The 17,083-nt window shown below is 42.2% G+C and overlaps 1 non-coding gene across 1 annotated transcript; it reads left to right on the top strand.

Annotated features, from left to right (window-relative positions):
- Positions 1-3,109: 3,109 nt before the first annotated feature.
- Positions 3,110-3,217, top strand: LOC130971981 (small nucleolar RNA R71). Its single transcript, XR_009083188.1, has one exon. It is a non-coding gene; the product is annotated as a small nucleolar RNA R71 (small nucleolar RNA).
- Positions 3,218-17,083: the final 13,866 nt, after the last annotated feature.

Genomic DNA, 17,083 nt, shown 5'->3' with positions numbered 1-17,083 from the left:
GCTTATACAACGAAGATTCTGTTGGGGAATCTAAGAGATATTCATTCGATCTGATGTAGAACGGAGGTGGTTGTCAGGCACACGTTCATGGATTGAGGAAGGTGATGAGTGTCACGGATCATCACCTTCTTCACAATTAAGCGCGAATAAACATCTTAGATAAGAACAAGCGTGTTTGAATGGAAAACAAAGGAATTGTATTAAATCATCGAGACGCTGCAGAGCTCCTCACCCCCAACAATGGAGTTTAGAGACTCATGCCGTCACAAAGTATGTAATTCAGATCTGAAAAATGTCATGAGGTACAAGTTAAGTCTCTAAAAGTTGTTTAAATAGTAAACTAGTAACCTAGGTTTACAGAAAATGAGTAAACAAAGATAATTGGTGCAGAAATCCACTTCTGGGGCCCACTTGGTGTGTGCTGGGGCTGAGACTAAAGCTATCCACGAGTAGAGGCCTTTCTTGGCGTTAAACTCCAGGTTATGACGTGTTTTGGGCGTTCAACTCCGGATCATGACGTTTTTCTGGCGTTTAACTCCAGACAGCAGCGTGTACTTGGCGTTCAACGCCAAGTTACGTCGTCTATCTTCGCGCAAAGTATGGACTATTATATATTGCTGGAAAGCCCTAGATGTCTACTTTCCAACGCCGTTGAGAGCGCGCCAATTGGACTCCTGTAGCTCCAGAAAATCCATTTCGAGTGCAGGGAGGTCAGGATCCAACAGCATCAGCAGTCCTTTTTCAGCCTAAGTCAGATTTCTGCTCAGCTTGCTCAATTTCAGTCAGAAAATACCTGAAATCACAGAAAAATACACACACTCATAGTAAAGTCCAGAAATATGAATTTTGCTTAAAAACTAATAATATTTAACTAAAAACTAATTAAAACATACTAAAATCTACAAGAAATTACCCCCAAAAAGCGTATAAAATATCCGCTCATCAGTGGTGGTGGGGTCCTGTGGGGTCCACAGATCCTGTGGTGTCAAGGAAAAGTCATCCCTGCACCAAATGTTGCTCAAAATCACGTTTTGAGCCATTTCTGGCGTTAAACGCCGGGCTGGTGCCCATTCCTGGCGTTTAACGCCAGGTTCTTGCCCCTTTCTGGCGTTTAACGCCAGTCTGGTGCCCCTTTCTGGCGTTAAACGCCTAGAATGGTGCCAGACTGGGCGTTAAACGCCCAACTGCTAGGTTTACTGGCGTTTGAACGCCAGCAACATCTTCCTCCAGGGTGTGCTGTTTTTCTTCCTGTTTTTCATTTTGTTTTTGCTTTTTTCATTGATTTTGTGACTTCTTATGATCATCAACCTACAAAAAACATAAAATAACAAAAGAAAATATATAAAATATAATCATTGGGTTGCCTCCCAACAAGCGCTTCTTTAATGTCAGTAGCTTGACAGATGGCTCTCATTGAGCCTTACAAATGATCAGAGCAATGTGGGAACCTCCCAACACCAAACTTAGAGTTTGAATGTGGGGGTTCAACACCAAACTTAGAGTTTGGTTGTGGCCTCCCAACACCAAACTTAGAGTTTGACTTTGGGGGCTCTATTTGTCTCTAATTTGAGGGAAGCTCTTCAAGCTTCATCTCCATGGTGACAGAGGGATATCCTTGAGCCTTAAACACAAAGGATTCTTCATTCACTTGAATGATTAGTTCACCTCTATCAACATCAATCACAGCCTTTGCTGTGGCTAGGAAGGGTCTGCCAAGGATGATGGATTCATCCATGCACTTCCCAGTCTCTAGGACTATGAAATCAGTAGGGATGTAATGGTCTTCAACTTTTACCAAAACATTCTCTACAAGTCCATGAGCTTGTTTTCTTGAGTTGTCTGCCATCTCCAATGAGATTCTTGCAGCTTGTACCTCAAAGATCCCTAGCTTCTCCATTACAGAGAGAGGCATGAGGTTCACACTTGACCCTAAGTCACACAAGGCCTTCTTGAAGGTCATGGTGCCTATGGTACAAGGTATTGAAAACTTCCCAGGATCTTGTCTCTTTTGAGGTAATTTCTGCCTAGACAAGTCATCCAGCTCTTTGGTGAGCAAGGGAGATTCATTTTCCCAAGTCTCATTTCCAAATAACTTGTCATTTAGCTTCATGATTGCTCCAAGATATTTAGCAACTTGCTCTTCAGTGACATACTCATCCTCTTCAGAGGAAGAATACTCATCAGAGCTCATGAAAGGCAAAAGTAAGTCCAATGGAATCTCTATGGTCTCATTTTGAGTCTCAGATTCCCATGGTTCCTCATTGGGGAACTCAGAGGAGGTTGGTGTACGCCCATTGAGGTCTTCCTCAGTGGCGTCCACCTCCTTTCTTTCCTCTCCATATTCGGCCATGGTTATGGCTTTGCACTCTCCTTTTGGATTTTCTTCTGTGTTGCTTGGGAGAGTACTAGGAGGGAGTTCAGTAATTTTCTTGCTCAGCTGACCCACTTGTCCTTCCAAATTTCTGATGGAGGACCTTGTTTCATTCATGAAACTTTGAGTGGTTTTGATTAGATCAGAGACCATTGTTGCTAAGTCAGAGGTATTCTGCTTAGAACTCTCTGTCTGTTGCTGAGAAGATGATGGAAAAGGCTTGTTATTGCCAATTCTATTTCTTCCACCATTATTGTTATTGAAACCTTGTTGAGGTCACTCTTGATTCTTCCATGAGAAATTTGGGTGATTTCTCCATGAAGAATTATAGGTGTTTCCATAGGGTTCTCCTAGGTAATTCACCTCTTCCATTGAAGGGTTCTCAGGATCATAAGCTTCTTCCTCAGATGAAGCTTCCTTAGTACTGCCAAGTGCATTTTGCATTCCAGACAGACTTTGAGAAATTAAATTGACTTGTTGAGTTAATATCTTGTTCTGAGCCAATATGGCATTCAGAGTGTCAATCTCAAGAACTCCTTTCTTCTGACTAGTCCCATTGTTCACAGGATTCCTTTCAGAAGTGTACATGAATTGGTTATTTGCAACCATTTCAATTAGCTCTTGAGCCTCTGCAGGCGTCTTCTTCAAATGAAGAGATCCTCCAGCAGAGCTATCCAAAGACATCTTGGATAGTTCAGAGAGACCATCATAGAAGATACCTATGATGCTCCATTCAGAAAGCATGTCTGAGGGACATCTTCTGATTAATTGTTTGTATCTTTCCCAAGCTTCATAGAGGGATTCTCCATCCTTCTGTCTGAAGGTTTGGACTTCCACTCTAAGCTTACTCCATTTTTGAGGTGGAAAGAACTTTGCCAAGAAGGCATTGACTAGCTTTTCCCAAGAGTCCAGGCTATCCTTAGGTTGTGAGTCCAACCATATTCTAGCTCTGTCTCTTACTGCAAAAGGGAATAGCATCAGTCTATAGACCTCAGGGTCAACCCCATTAGTCTTGACTGTGTCACAGATTTGCAAGAACTCAGCTAAAAACTGATGAGGATCTTCCATTGGAAGTCCATGGAACTTGCAATTCTGTTGCATTAGAGAAACTAATTGAGGCTTAAGCTCAAAGTTGTTTGCTCCAATGGCAGGGATAGAGATGTTTCTCCCATAGAAGTTGGGAGTGGGTGCAGTAAAGTCACCCAGCACCTTCCTTGCATTGTTGGCATTGTTGTTGTTTTCGGCTGCCATGTGTTCTTCTTCTTTGAAGAATTCGGTCAGGTCCTCTAAAGAGAGTTGTACTTTGGCTTCTCTTAGCTTTCTCTTCAAGGTCCTTTCAGGTTCAGGATCAGCTTCAACAAGAATGCCTTTGTCTCTGCTCCTGCTCATATGAAAGAGAAGAGAACAAGAAAATATGGAATCCTCTATGTCACAGTATAGAGATTCCTTGAAGTGTCAGAGGAAAAGAAAAATAGAAGATGAGAAGGTAGAAGAATTCGAACTTAATTAGATAGAGTTCGAATTGTGCATTAGGAAGGAGTAGTACTCCATAAATAGAAGGATGTGGAAAGGAGGGAAGAGGATTTTCGAAAATTCAATGAAAAAGATTTTGAAAACATTTTGAAAAACACTTAATTGATTTTCGAAAATAAAAGTGAGAAAGAAATCAAGTGATTTTTGAAAAAGACTTTGAAATTAGAAATTAAAAAGATTTGATTGAAAAACTATTTTGAAAAAGATGAGGTTAAGAAGATATGATTAGTTTTAAAGAGATGTAATTGAGAAGATATGATTTGAAAACAATTTTAAAAGATATGTTCTGAAATCAATTTTAAAAGATTTGATTTTGAAAATTAGTGACTTGCCTAACAAGAAAAGATATGATTCAAAAGACACAGATTAAAAATATTTTTGGATTTTTAATAATCAAAAATGCAACAAGAATCAAATAACAATGCATGCAAGACACCAAACTTAGCAGTTTGTGTACTACTGACACTATATGAGACACATAAACACTCAAGCCAAAAGAATTCAAAGATCAGAGTAAGAAATCATCAAGAATTACTTGAAGATCCTTAAGACACATGAATGAATGCATGCAATTGACACCAAACTTAAGATGAGACACTAGACTTAAGCAAGAAACATCAAATATTTTTGGTTTTTATGATTTTGTGATTTTTTTGTGTTTTTTCGAAAATTAAGTGGAAAAAGATATCAAAATTCTTAATGAGAATTCCAGGAATCAGTGCAATGCTAGTCTAAGACTCCGGTCCAGGAATTAGACATGGCTTCACAGCCAGCCAAGCTTTCAAAGAAAGCTTCGGTCCAAAACACTAGACATGGCCAAAGGCCAGCCAAGCCTTAGCAGATCACTGCTCCAAAAGCAAGATTGATAAAAATCATCAAGCTCTTGTGATGATAAGTTGAAACCTCGGTCCAATGAAATTAGACATGGCTTCTCAGCCAGCCAGATTTCAACAAATCATCATGAAACTCTAGGATTCACCTTCAAGAATTTCGAAAAAAATAAATGCCTAATCTAAGCAACAAGATGAACCGTCAGTTGTCCATACACAAGAACAATCCCCGGCAACGGCGCCAAAAACTTGGTGCTTGTTGCCGGATCAGAAATTTGGCACTGATGTTACCGGACAAAAAGCTTGCTCAAAACTTGAACAATCCCCGGCAACGGCGCCAAAAACTTGGTGCACGAAATTGTGATCAATACTTTTCAAAACATAAACAATCCCTAGTAATGGCTCCAAAGACTTGGTGCTCAATACCATGGCATAAACACAACTTCGCACAACTAACCAGCAAGTGCACTGGGTCGTCCAAGTAATAAACCTTACGCGAGTAAGGGTCGATCCCACGGAGATTGGTGGTATGAAGCAAGCTATGGTCATCTTGTAAATCTCAGTCAGGCAGACTCAAATGGGTATGGTGATAAACGAATAAAGCATAAAGATAAAGATAGAGATACTTATGTATATCATTGGTGTACGAGCTTCAGACAAGCGTATGAAGATGCCTTCCCTTCCGTCTCTCTGCTTTCCTACTGCCTTCATCCAATCCTTCTTACTCCTTTCCATGGCAAGCTCGTGTAGGGTTTCACCATTGTCAGTGGCTACCTCCCATCCTCTCAGTGAAAGCGATTGGCATATGCCCTGTCACGGCATAGCGGAATTCAGCTGTCGGTTCTCGGTCAGGCCGGAATAATATCCATTGATACTTTTGCGTCTGTCACTAACGCCCTAGCCTGCTAGGAGTTTGAAGCACGTCACAGTCATTCAATCATTGAATCCTACTCAGAATACCACAGACAAGGTGAGACCTTCCGGATTCTCTTGAATGCCGCCATCAGTTCTTGCCTATACCACGAAGACTCTGATCTCACGGAATGGCTGGCTCGTTTGTCAGGCGAGCACTCGGTTGTCAGGCGATCAACCATGCATCGTGCAATCAGAAATCCAAGAGATATTCACTAAGCCTCGAATGCTTGTAGAACAAGAATGGTTGTCAGTCACCTTGTTCATAAGTGAGAATGATGATGAGTGTCACAGATCATCACATTCATCAAGTTGAAGAACAAGTGATATCTTAGAACAAGAACAAGCGGAATTGAATGGAAGAACAATAGTAATTGCATTAATACTCGAGGTACAGCAGAGCTCCACACCTTAATCTATGGTGTATAGAAACTCCACCGTTGAAAATACATAAGCATAAGGTCTAGGCATGGCCGAATGGCCAGCCTCCCAATGATCTAAGATAGCATGAAACGAAGATAGCTACCAAAAGTCCTCTAATACAATAGTAAAAGGTCCTACTTATAGATAACTAGTAGCCTAAGGTGTACAAAGATGAGTAAATGACATAAAAATCCACTTCCGGGCCCACTTGGTGTGTGCTTGGGCTGAGCAATGAAGCATTTTCGTGTAGAGACTCTCCTTGGAGTTAAACGCCAGCTTTTATGCCAGTTTGGGCGTTGAACTCCCAATTAGGTGCCAGTTCCGGCGTTTAACGCTAGAATTTGTTGATGTGACTTTGAACGCCGGTTTGGGCCTTCAAATCTTGGGCAAAGTATGGACTATCATATATTGCTGGAAAGCCCAGGATGTCTACTTTCTAACGCCGTTGAGAGCGCGCCAATTGGGCTTCTGTAGCTCCAGAAAATCCACTTCGAGTGCAGGGAGGTCAGAATCCAACAACATCTGCAGTCCTTTTGAGTCTCTGGATCAGATTTTTGCTCAGATCCCTCAATTTCAGCCAGAAAATACCTGAAATCACAGAAAAACACACAAACTCATAGTAAAGTCCAGAAAAGTGAATTTTAACTAAAAACTAATAAAAATATACTAAAAACTAACTAAAAGATATCAAAAACATACTAAAAACAATGCCAAAAAGCGTACAAATTATCCGCTCATCACAGCACAAAGTGCAAACAGAGCAGCTCAAAATTGGCACGTATCAGACAGATCCACAAACAGAAAATATGCACAAACGGAGCACTTATCAGGCCTAGAATCTTCTATCCAACCCTAGCTACCTGACCGCAATTATTTCTATCTAACCTAACATATAGAAACTATATTCTATTTAACTAACAGATAACTAACAGAAGCTAACAGTGTGAAAAATTTATACAGAACAGAGTTGGAACCTGGGAGCAAAGAAGAAAGAGAGATAGAGGCGGAAAGTAGGGCAGGGGAGATCACCGCCGCGGAGGGTGGTGAGCACGGCGGAGTAGCGGTGGGCGGCTACGGGAAAGACTGAGGGACGGGAAGCTGGCAGTGGTGATAGAAGGAAAGTGATGGGAGAGTGTGAGATGGGGGATGAGAGCGTCGCCGGTGGTGAGGGTGGAACGGCGGCAGAGCAGAGGCGGCCCGGGTGTTTGGCCGAAGGGAGGAGGAGAGAGCGAGCGGAGGGGAGAGAGGATGAGTGGGGTGGATTGTCGAGAGAGGTAATGAGTTGGCCGTGCGGTGGTGGCCGGCACTGCTGCTGCGACGGCGGTTGTGGGAGAGAAGAGGAAGAAGAAGACGAAAATGGAGGTTGGGAGGGGGAAGGTGCGCGACTGCGCAGTGTGCGTCGCGCATTAGGGTTATCCCATCATTTGAATCGACGCGCGCGCACTTTGCGCGTCCGCGTCGATCGAGAGTACTTGGGACCTACGCATGCGCGTACAGCGCGCTTAAGCGTGGATGAGTCGAACTGGGCAAGGACGCGTGCGCGTACAGTGCGCGCACGCGTACATGAGGAAGGGCCTGAGGCTTAAAGTGGGTTTGAGGCACGCCCAACTCTCGGGTCAGAAGCCTAGAGTGGTGGCAGCACGCAAGGACGCGCGCGCAGCAAGTGCGCGTCCGCGTGAATTGACGATTTATGGCATATGGGCGCGCACGCGGCAAGTGCGCGTCCGTACGAATCGAGTTGGGCCAGGGGCTTAAGGATGGCCCAGAACTGGCTTAACTCTCTGGGGCTTGGCTCAAAAACTTGCATCAGCGAATCGACGCGGACGCGGCAGGTGCGCGTCCGCGTACATGTCCTTGTTCGCATGATCGGCGCGCACGCACATAGTGCGCGTCAGCGTGGATCCGGTTGGGCTCAGGGCATAATGCTTGCCCAAGAGAGGCCCAACTCTCGGGTACGTGGGTGATGTTGCATCCGCACAGGGACGCGTGCGCGTACATGGTGCGCGCGCGTCCACCCTTTTTTTTTTTCGAAGACAAATTTGCTCCCCATACTGTTCACAACTCCTTATTCAATCAACCATCATACAATTCACAAAAAATGCAAATTGATATTATTCATCTACTACTAAACACAACATACATGTGACTAAGCTAACAATCAAGTTGTACAAACAAATTTGTATGAAACATCTACCTACAATGGCAACTCAAATCACTTATTAAGCAAATCTAAAAGAGAGTGGAAAGAGTTTACCATGGTGGGGTGTCTCCCACCTAGCACTTTTAGTTTAAGTCCTTAAGTTGGACATTTTGAGATGCTTGTTGTCATGGTGGTTTATGTTTGTACTCATCCTTGAATCTCCAACGATCTTTGCTCTTCAATTGGTTGACAGAATTTCCAACCGTCTTCATCAAGCTTGGGCAAAGTTCTACCCAGGATATGAGCCCCCATATTTGGTCTTCACATAGCGAACCGGGATCCCATATCTTATCTTCACATCCGTCCGTTGGTTTGGTTTCATGATTTCGTCGGATGGGTGGTTGACATAAGGGTGATTGACATATAGAATTCTCTTTATTCCCCCAATGCTTCCTTCTAGACCCATACAAAGTGATTCTTGTCCCAACATCATCCCTATACCCTGAAGCTTTGACCTTGATAAGCTTAACACCGACTAGCCAACCACTACACAACTCATTCTTGCTTTTAATTCCACAAAGAGTTCTAAGTTGACCATCATTTTCAATCAAACCATATTCAAGTGAGAAATTAAAGCTTAGAGATAGAGATTTTACCCACCTAAATGTTGTATTGGATGGTAACTTGGGAAGGGAGGTTTCCCCACACTTAGACAATGCAAGGTCCACCTCCTTGTGCTCTTCTTTAGTTGTTTCCACCTCTTCACAAGCTTCTTCAATTTCAACCTCATCCCCTTTGTTACGTGGCTTGGTGTTGTCTTCAAGAACTTCGTCTTGTCTAATGGGAGGTGATTCAATTGTTGATAGAAATTCATTGATGAATGAGTTCATCTCTCGATCAACCTCTTCATATTCTTCAATCTCAATATACACCATGCCATTTTCGCTTCCCTTGGGAGGTTGTGCACACTCTTTTATAATTTTAACTCCATGTCCAATGGGGGAAGATTCTATTGTAGAGAGAAATTCATCCATGATAGAATCCATCATTTGATAAGCCTCTTCCAAGTCTCCAAGGATGATACGCCTTGGAGGTTGCGCACCCTCCTCAACATCAATTTCAAGCTTCTTGGAAGAGTGCTCCATGATGCTACATTCTCATGGACTTTCAACATCTCCTAAATCTTCAACCACTTCCTCCTTTTCTTCAATGAGCATAGGCTCCTCCAAATATTCTAACACAAAGTTTGACTCCTCCTCCTCCACCGAATTTTCCAATTTCTCCTTCATGCTTTTCTCTTCTTTTGACTTTTCACATGTGATCACGGAAATACCTTGAGTATTCAAATATTGGTGGGCCAAAGTGTGCACCACCTTGGTCAAATTGGTCACAAACTCAAGTTTATCCCGCTTCATGGCTTCTTGTCCTTGGAGTAACAAAGTGAGAGAATCGTCTATTGGGGCTTGGGGTGGGTAGGAAGGTTCATCATTTTCGAGAGAGGGTTCATAATAGGAAGGTGGTTCTTCTTGGTAAGGTTGTGGAGATTGTGTGTATTGAGGTGGTTCTTGGTAGTAATCTTGATAGGGTTGTGGTGGTTCTAAGGGTTCTTGCTCATAATGGTCATAAAAATATGGTATGGATGATTGATCATATGATGAATATGGATCATAGGAAGGTGCTTGGTATGGAAAGGCTTGTGAGAATGGTTGAGGTTCATGTTGAGGATGAGATTCATAGGCATATGATGGTGGTTGTTGAGTGTCACAAAAAGAGTCATCATAGCCGTTAAATTGACATGCATTAGGATGGAAATTATACCTATAAGTATCCGGAGGTTGTTGCCAATAGGAGTGATCAATTCCTTGAGGCTCCTCCCATCTTTATTGGTTCCATCCATGGTACATGTTGCCATTAAAGTCCCCATTTCCTACAACACAATTAGAGCCAAACTCATAGCCAAAGTGAGAATTCATTATGGAAGAACAAAATAAAACTAACAAAATCTAGTAAACAAGCAAAAGACAAGCTATTTACAATATTCACATTTGTACAATAACCAATAACATAACACCATTGCAAATCCCCGGCAACGGCGCCATTTTGATGATTGGATTTTTGACGGTTTAGAATTTCACAAATGAATTCTCGTTGCAAGTATAGTTTCTAAACCAATCAATAATCCTTTCATACAAAAAGTTGTTTGTCACTAGTACAAACCCCTAAAATTTATAAACCGAAGTATTTAGACCTCGGGTCGTTCTCCATAGGAATTGTAATGAAGTGTCTTGTTATTGGTTATGAGTTATTTTGGGGTTTTGGATAAGAGGCATAAAAGTAAATGGTAATGGAAATAAACTAACAACTAATAAAGCTCTTGGCAAGATGTGAGAACTAGAAATCCTATCCTAGTTACCCTTTCTCAATTGTGATGAGAATTGTTCATTGCTACCACTTAGTTAACCTCTACCTATGGAGGGAAGTCAAGTGGATGAATCAATTTGATTCCTCAAGTCCTAATCAACTCCTAAAGGAATGACTAGCTTTAGAGATATTCAAATTAATTAGCAACTTCTAATTATCAATCAACAAAGGAATTAGATAACTCAAGAGTCACTAATTACTCTACCTAGGCCAAGAGGAACAAAACCTACACTAAAATCCAACCAAGCATTTCATCAAACACTTGGCAGGCATAAAAGGAAAACATAGTAAATCAACAACAAGAACAAAATCAAACAACAATTATTGAACGGAATTAACAACACAAATCAAAAGGAACACAATTATTATGATTTACCTTTATTGAATTGAAAGAGAAAGGAAGGAACAAAAGTGGATCTACAACAAAGTCTAAGAACAACATAAAGGAAATTACAATAAAAGAATAGAGAGGAAGATGAATGTAACAACAAGGAATTAAGAGGATAGAAGTAGAAGAAAGCAAAGATTAAAACCTAGATCTAAGAACTAAACCTAATCCTAATTCTAGAGAGAAGTGAGAGCTTCTCTCTCTAAAACTCTAAACTAATCCCTAAGTCTATTCTAATTGATTATTGATACAAGTGATAAAAGTGATAAGTGATAAAAGTGATGCCTTCCCCTTAATCCTTCATCCTTCTCCTTCGCAATTGGCGCCAAAAATGGGTTCAGAAACCCTCTCAAATCGCCAGGCACGTGTTGCATTAGTGAGGTCATGTGCCGTCATCGACGCGTGCGCGCACGGTGCGTGTGCGCGTCCCTGGCTTGTTTTGCAATGTGCGCGCGAGCGCCTTGTACGCGTGCGCGTGCATGGCTGACTTTGCTTCTTTGACTTTTTATGCTTCTCTCCACTTGCATGCCTCCTTCCTTGCTTCCTTTGATCCATGCCTAGCCTATTCCAATCCTGGAATTACTAGCAAACACATCAAGGCATCTTATGGAATCAAAGAGAAACTAGAATTCATCAAAATAAGGTTTAAAAAGCATGTTTTTACACTTAGGCACAAATACGGGAGAGATTACAAAACCATGCCAATTCATAGGCTAAATGTGACAAAAGGTTATCAAAATACCCTGAATTCAATACAAGATAAACCCTAAAAATGGGGTTTATCAACGCATGCAAATTCTCTCTTGTGCGTAGACATGCTGGCTTGTGCGCACGTACACTGGGCTGATGCGGTCTTGTGTGTACGCACGCTTGCTTGTGCACACGCACACGTTGCTGTTTGTGCTTTTCCTTGTTTTCTTCATGTTTTCTCCCTTGTACATGCTTTCTTCCACTTTTGGCCATCCATTATTGCCTTCCAGGCCTGAAATCTCTCACAAACCATATTACAGCATCGAATGATATAAAAGTGGAGTTAATTTGCTATATTAAAGCACAAAATTGCATGTATTTACATTTAGGATCAAATTAGGGATCAAACACAAAAGTATGCTATTTGGGTGCTTAAGTGTAAGTTCATGTGCTAGAATCTATCCCAATTGAGTCAAATTATATCATCAAATATGGACTCATCAATGTATCTGGTGTGGTCTGACTTGTTGACTTGTTTGATTTCTTGTTTTGTAACTCTTTTGGGATGACTTTTCTGACACTTTTCCTAGTTGCTTCTTAGTAACTTTTTGTTTTTAATTAAAACACTTTTAACTCTTGGGTTGCCGTTGGGCAGCCCTTGAGCCTTTAATGTTTTAATTTTTGTGTTTCAGTTTGTTTTTGTGACGCACCGATTTAGCTTTTGACGAGGAGCTTTTGAGGTTTGTTCTTTTGACCCTTGTATAGTCTTGTGTTTTTGGCGACCTGGTCCCTTCGTGGGCTCTTTAAACCTTAGGATGTAGATGCTCGGGATTCCTTAGTTTGACACCTTTTTCAAGGTAGTGTTTGCTTTATGGACCTTTGCCTTTTGGATCGCGCCTTGTTTTAGTTGTGCTGACAACATTTTGTCTTGGCGACATCGTCCTTTATGGCTTTCTATCCGGGCTTTTTAGTCGGTTTCCAACAACTTTTTAGGTAGTGTTCATATAGAATCTTTTCTTTTTTGTTTGTTTGGATGACTTTTTAGCCTTGTTTCGAGGTTGCGCTCTCGCCTTTTAAGTAACGTCCCTTTTTAGGACTTGTACCTTTTGGCTAAGCATTTTGGCTTTAAGTTCGATCAACTTTTTTGGCCTCTGTATGGTTTTGTTCCCTTTATAGTGATCCTTTCGTTAGTCCGACTTCTCTTTCGGGTCTTCTTAAGTTATTTCTAGTAATCCCATTTTAGTCTGACCTCGTCAGGTCGCTTTATATGGGTTACTTTTTATACTTTCTCGCACTAAATTTTGACTTTGTCACTTCACCTTGCCAACCTTTCCTTGGTCGGGCGATGAATTTTGCGTTTTGTGCGTAAATTGATGCGTCTTGGTAGAAAACTTTTCAGGGAATCTTAATTTTTTATTCAAGTAGTAAAAGGAAAAATATAGATAAGAGTATGTACATAAGAGAGCTTAGCTTACTAGTCGGGCAGCTTTTAGGTCTTAGCTTTGTGCCTCATTAAAAAACCCTTTAGGAAAAAAGAGCGCGCCTTGGCCTGAGACCTTTTTTCTCGCTGTAGTACTTCCTTAGGTTACAGGCATGCCATGACCTCGGGAGCTCCCGCCCTTGGAGGTCGGCCACCCTATAGTAACCTTTTACTAGTACTTCTTTGACTCGGTATGGCCTTTTCTAGTTGGCTGCTAGCTTCCCTTCTCCTGACTGTCCTACTCCGATATCATTTTGGATTAGCATGAGGTCGTCGGTAGCGAAGCTTCACTAGATTACTTTCTGGTTATACCTTGAAGCCATTCGACGCTTTAGTACTTCCTCTCTAATCTGAACTCTTTCTCGGACCTTTGGAAGTTGGTCGAGTTCTTCCCTTTGTGCTTGGGAGTTGGTCTCTTCATTGTAGAGGATTACCTTAGGGGATCTTTCTTCTACCTCTACGGGGATTATTGCCTCCATTCCGTAAGCAAGTCGGAAGGGTGATTCCTCAGTGGTGGAGTATGGTGTTGTCTGCTATGCCCATAAAACTTGCGGGAGCTCTTCAGCCCAAGCTCCTTTTGCATCATGTAGTCTTCGTTTTAACCCGGCCAATATGACTTTGTTGGTGGCTTTAGCTTGTCCATTGGCTTGTGGGTGTTCCACGAAGGTGAACTGGTGCTTTATTTTTAGATCAGCTACCAAGTTCCTGAAGCCCGTGCCGGTGAACTGGGTCCCATTATCCATTGTGATGGAGCATGGGACCCCAAACCTTGTGATAGTGTTTCTGTACAGGAATTTCTGACTTCTTTGGGCGGTGGCGGCGGCCAATGGCTCTACCTGGATCCACTTTGTGAAGTAATCTATTTCTATAATGAAGAATTTAACTTGTTCTAATCCCTGGGGGAATGGTCCGAGGAGGTCAAGCCCCTACTTTGCGAACGGCCAGGGTGAAGTAACGCAGATGAGCTCTTCGGGTGGGGCAATATGAAAGTTAGCGTGCTTCTGGCATGCGGGGCATGTTTTGACAAACTCTTTTGCTTCTTTTTGCAAGGTCAGCCAGTAAAAGTTAGCTCGGAGTACCTTTTTGGAAAGAGCTCGTGCCTCGAAGTGGTTACCGCACATGCCACTATGGACTTCTTCTAGGACTTCCCTTGTAGCGGAGGTCGGGACACATTTTAGGAGGGATGTTGAGATCCCTATCCTATATAGCACGTCGTGCACTATGGTGTAGTACTGTGCTTCTCGTACTAGCCTTTTTACCTCCTTTTTATCTGCGGGGAGTGTTTCGGACTTGAGGTAGCTGATTATAGGAGTCATCCACCCTTGGTCCCGGTCCGATATGCTTAGGAACTTCTCTTCTTCCGAGGTTGATGGGTTTTGTAGTGTTTCTTGGATAAGGCTTCTATTGTTGCCCCCTGGTTTGGTGCTGGCTAGTTTCAAAAGCGTGTCAACTCGGGCTTTTGTTCTCGGGGTATGTGTCGGATCTCGCATCCCATGAATTTTCCAAGTTGTTCTCTAGTCTTGTCTAGATAATTTTTTCATGGTGGGATCCTTTGCCTGGTAGCTTCCTTCTATTTATGAGGTGACTACTTGTGAATCGCTGAAGACGGTAATCTTTTAGGCTCTGACTTCTCTAGCCAGCTTCAAACCCGCTAGTAGGGCTTCGTACTCGACTTGATTATTTGAGGCGGGAAACTCGAACCTTAAGGAGAGTTCGAGTTGGGTTCCTTGGTCACTTTCTAGGATAACGCCCGCTCCTCTTTCGGCTCTATTTGATGAGTTGTCAATGTAAAGGTGCTAGTTAATGGGAATTCCTGGGGTTTCGGTGTACTCTGCGATGAAGTCGGCCAGGTATTGGGACTTGATGGCTATCCAAGCTTCGTACTTAAGGTCAAATTCGAACAACTCGACCGCCCATTGTAGGATTCTTCCAACCAAGTCGATTTTCTGCAGGATACCTTTAATGGGTTGGTTGGTCCGTATTTTGATGGTGTGGGTTTGAAAGTATGGTCAAAGTCGTCGGGAAGTAAGTATGAGGGCGTAAGCGAACTTTTCAATCTTTTGATAGTTTAGTTCTGCCCATTTCAAAGCTTTACTAATGAAGTAGACGGGTTGTTTTCTCTTTTCATCTTCTCTGACTAGGCTGAGGCTATTGCCCGACTTCTCACGGTGAGGTATAGGATCGGTTCTTCTCCTTGTTGAGGTTGGGTCAGAATAGGTGGTTGTCCCAGGAATGTTTTGAAGTCTTGGAAGGCTTGTTTGCATTCTGGGGTCCATTCGAACCTCTTTCCTTTCCTTAGAGTTGGATAGAAGGGGAGGAATCTTATGGCCGATCCGGCTAGGAAGCTAGATAGTGCCGTGGTGCACAAAATTGTGATACACAATGGCACCAACAACTTGGTACGCACAATTGTAATCTCAACTCTTTTTCACAACTTCGCACAACTAACCAGCAAGTGCACTGGGTCGTCCAAGTAATAAACCTTACGTGAGTAAGGGTCAATCCCACGGAGATTATCGGCTTGAAGCAAGCTATGGTCATCTTGTAAATCTCAGTCAGGCGGATTCAAATGGTTATGGAGTTTTGATAATTAAAAGATAAATAAAACGTAAAATAAAGATAGAGATACTTATGTAAATCATTGGTGGGAATTTCAGATAAGTGTATGGAGATGCTTTATCCCTTTTAAATCTCTGCTTTCCTACTGCCTTCATCCAATCCTTCATACTCTTTTCTATGTTAAGCTGTATGTTGGGTGTCACCGTTGTCAATGGCTACCTCCCGTCCTCTCAGTGAAAATGGTCCTCTACGGTTTCTGTACGGCTAATCAACTGTCAGATTTCTCGTCTCAGATGAAAAATACCATGCACAGATATCATATGGCTAATCAGCTGTTGGTTCTCGATCATGTAGGAATAGGATTTACTATCCTTTTGCGTCTGTCACCACGCCCTACAGTCGCGAGTTTGAAGCTCGTCACAGTCATCCCATCCCAGATCCTACTCGGAATACCACAGACAAGGTTTATACTTTCCAGATCTCAAGAATGCTGCCAATTGATTCTAGCTTATACCATGAAGATTCTAATCTCGAATTCAGATGCACCATTGTCAGAGGGGAGTCGATGTGAATCGTTGATTAGAAACCCAAGAGATATACATTCAAGCTTGTTTTCATGTAGAACGGAAGTGGTTGTCAATCACGCGTTCATAAGTGGGAATGGTGATGAGTGTCACATAATCATCACATCATCATGTTCTTGTGTGTGAATGGATATTTAGAATATGAATAAGCATGGATTGAATAGAAGAACAATAGTACTTTTCATTAATACTCGAGGAACAGCAGAGTTCCACACCTTAATCTATGGTGTGTAGAAACTCCTCCGTTGAAAATACATAAGTGAAAATAGGGTAGGCATGGCCAAATGGCCAGCCCCCATAAAAGTCTAAGATAGCATAAAACTGATCAAAGATGTCTAATACAATAGTAAAAGATTCTATTTATATCAGACTAGTTACTAGGGTTACAAAAATAAGTAAATGATGTAGAAATCTACTTCCGGGCCCACTTGGTGTGTGCTTGGGCTGAGCATTGAAGCTTTCAAGTGTAGAGGTCTTCCTTGGAGTTAAACGCCAGTTTGTAACTTATTTCTGGCGTTTGACTCTAGCTTGCAACTTATTTCTAGCGTTTAACGCCAGAATAGGGCAGAAAGCTGGCGTTTAATGCCAGTTTGCATCATCTAAACTCGGGCAAAGTATGGGCTATTATATATTGTTGGAAAGCCCTGGATGTCTACTTTCCAACGCTATTTAGAGCGTGCCATTTGGGTTTTTGTAGCTCCAAAAATTCTATTTCAAGTGCAGGGAGGTCAGAATCCAACAGCATCAGCAGT

This window comes from Arachis stenosperma, chromosome 3, assembly GCF_014773155.1.
Source record: "Arachis stenosperma cultivar V10309 chromosome 3, arast.V10309.gnm1.PFL2, whole genome shotgun sequence".
NCBI classification, from domain to species: Eukaryota; Viridiplantae; Streptophyta; class Magnoliopsida; order Fabales; family Fabaceae; genus Arachis; species Arachis stenosperma.
This window is presented reverse-complemented; position numbering and strand designations above follow the sequence as displayed.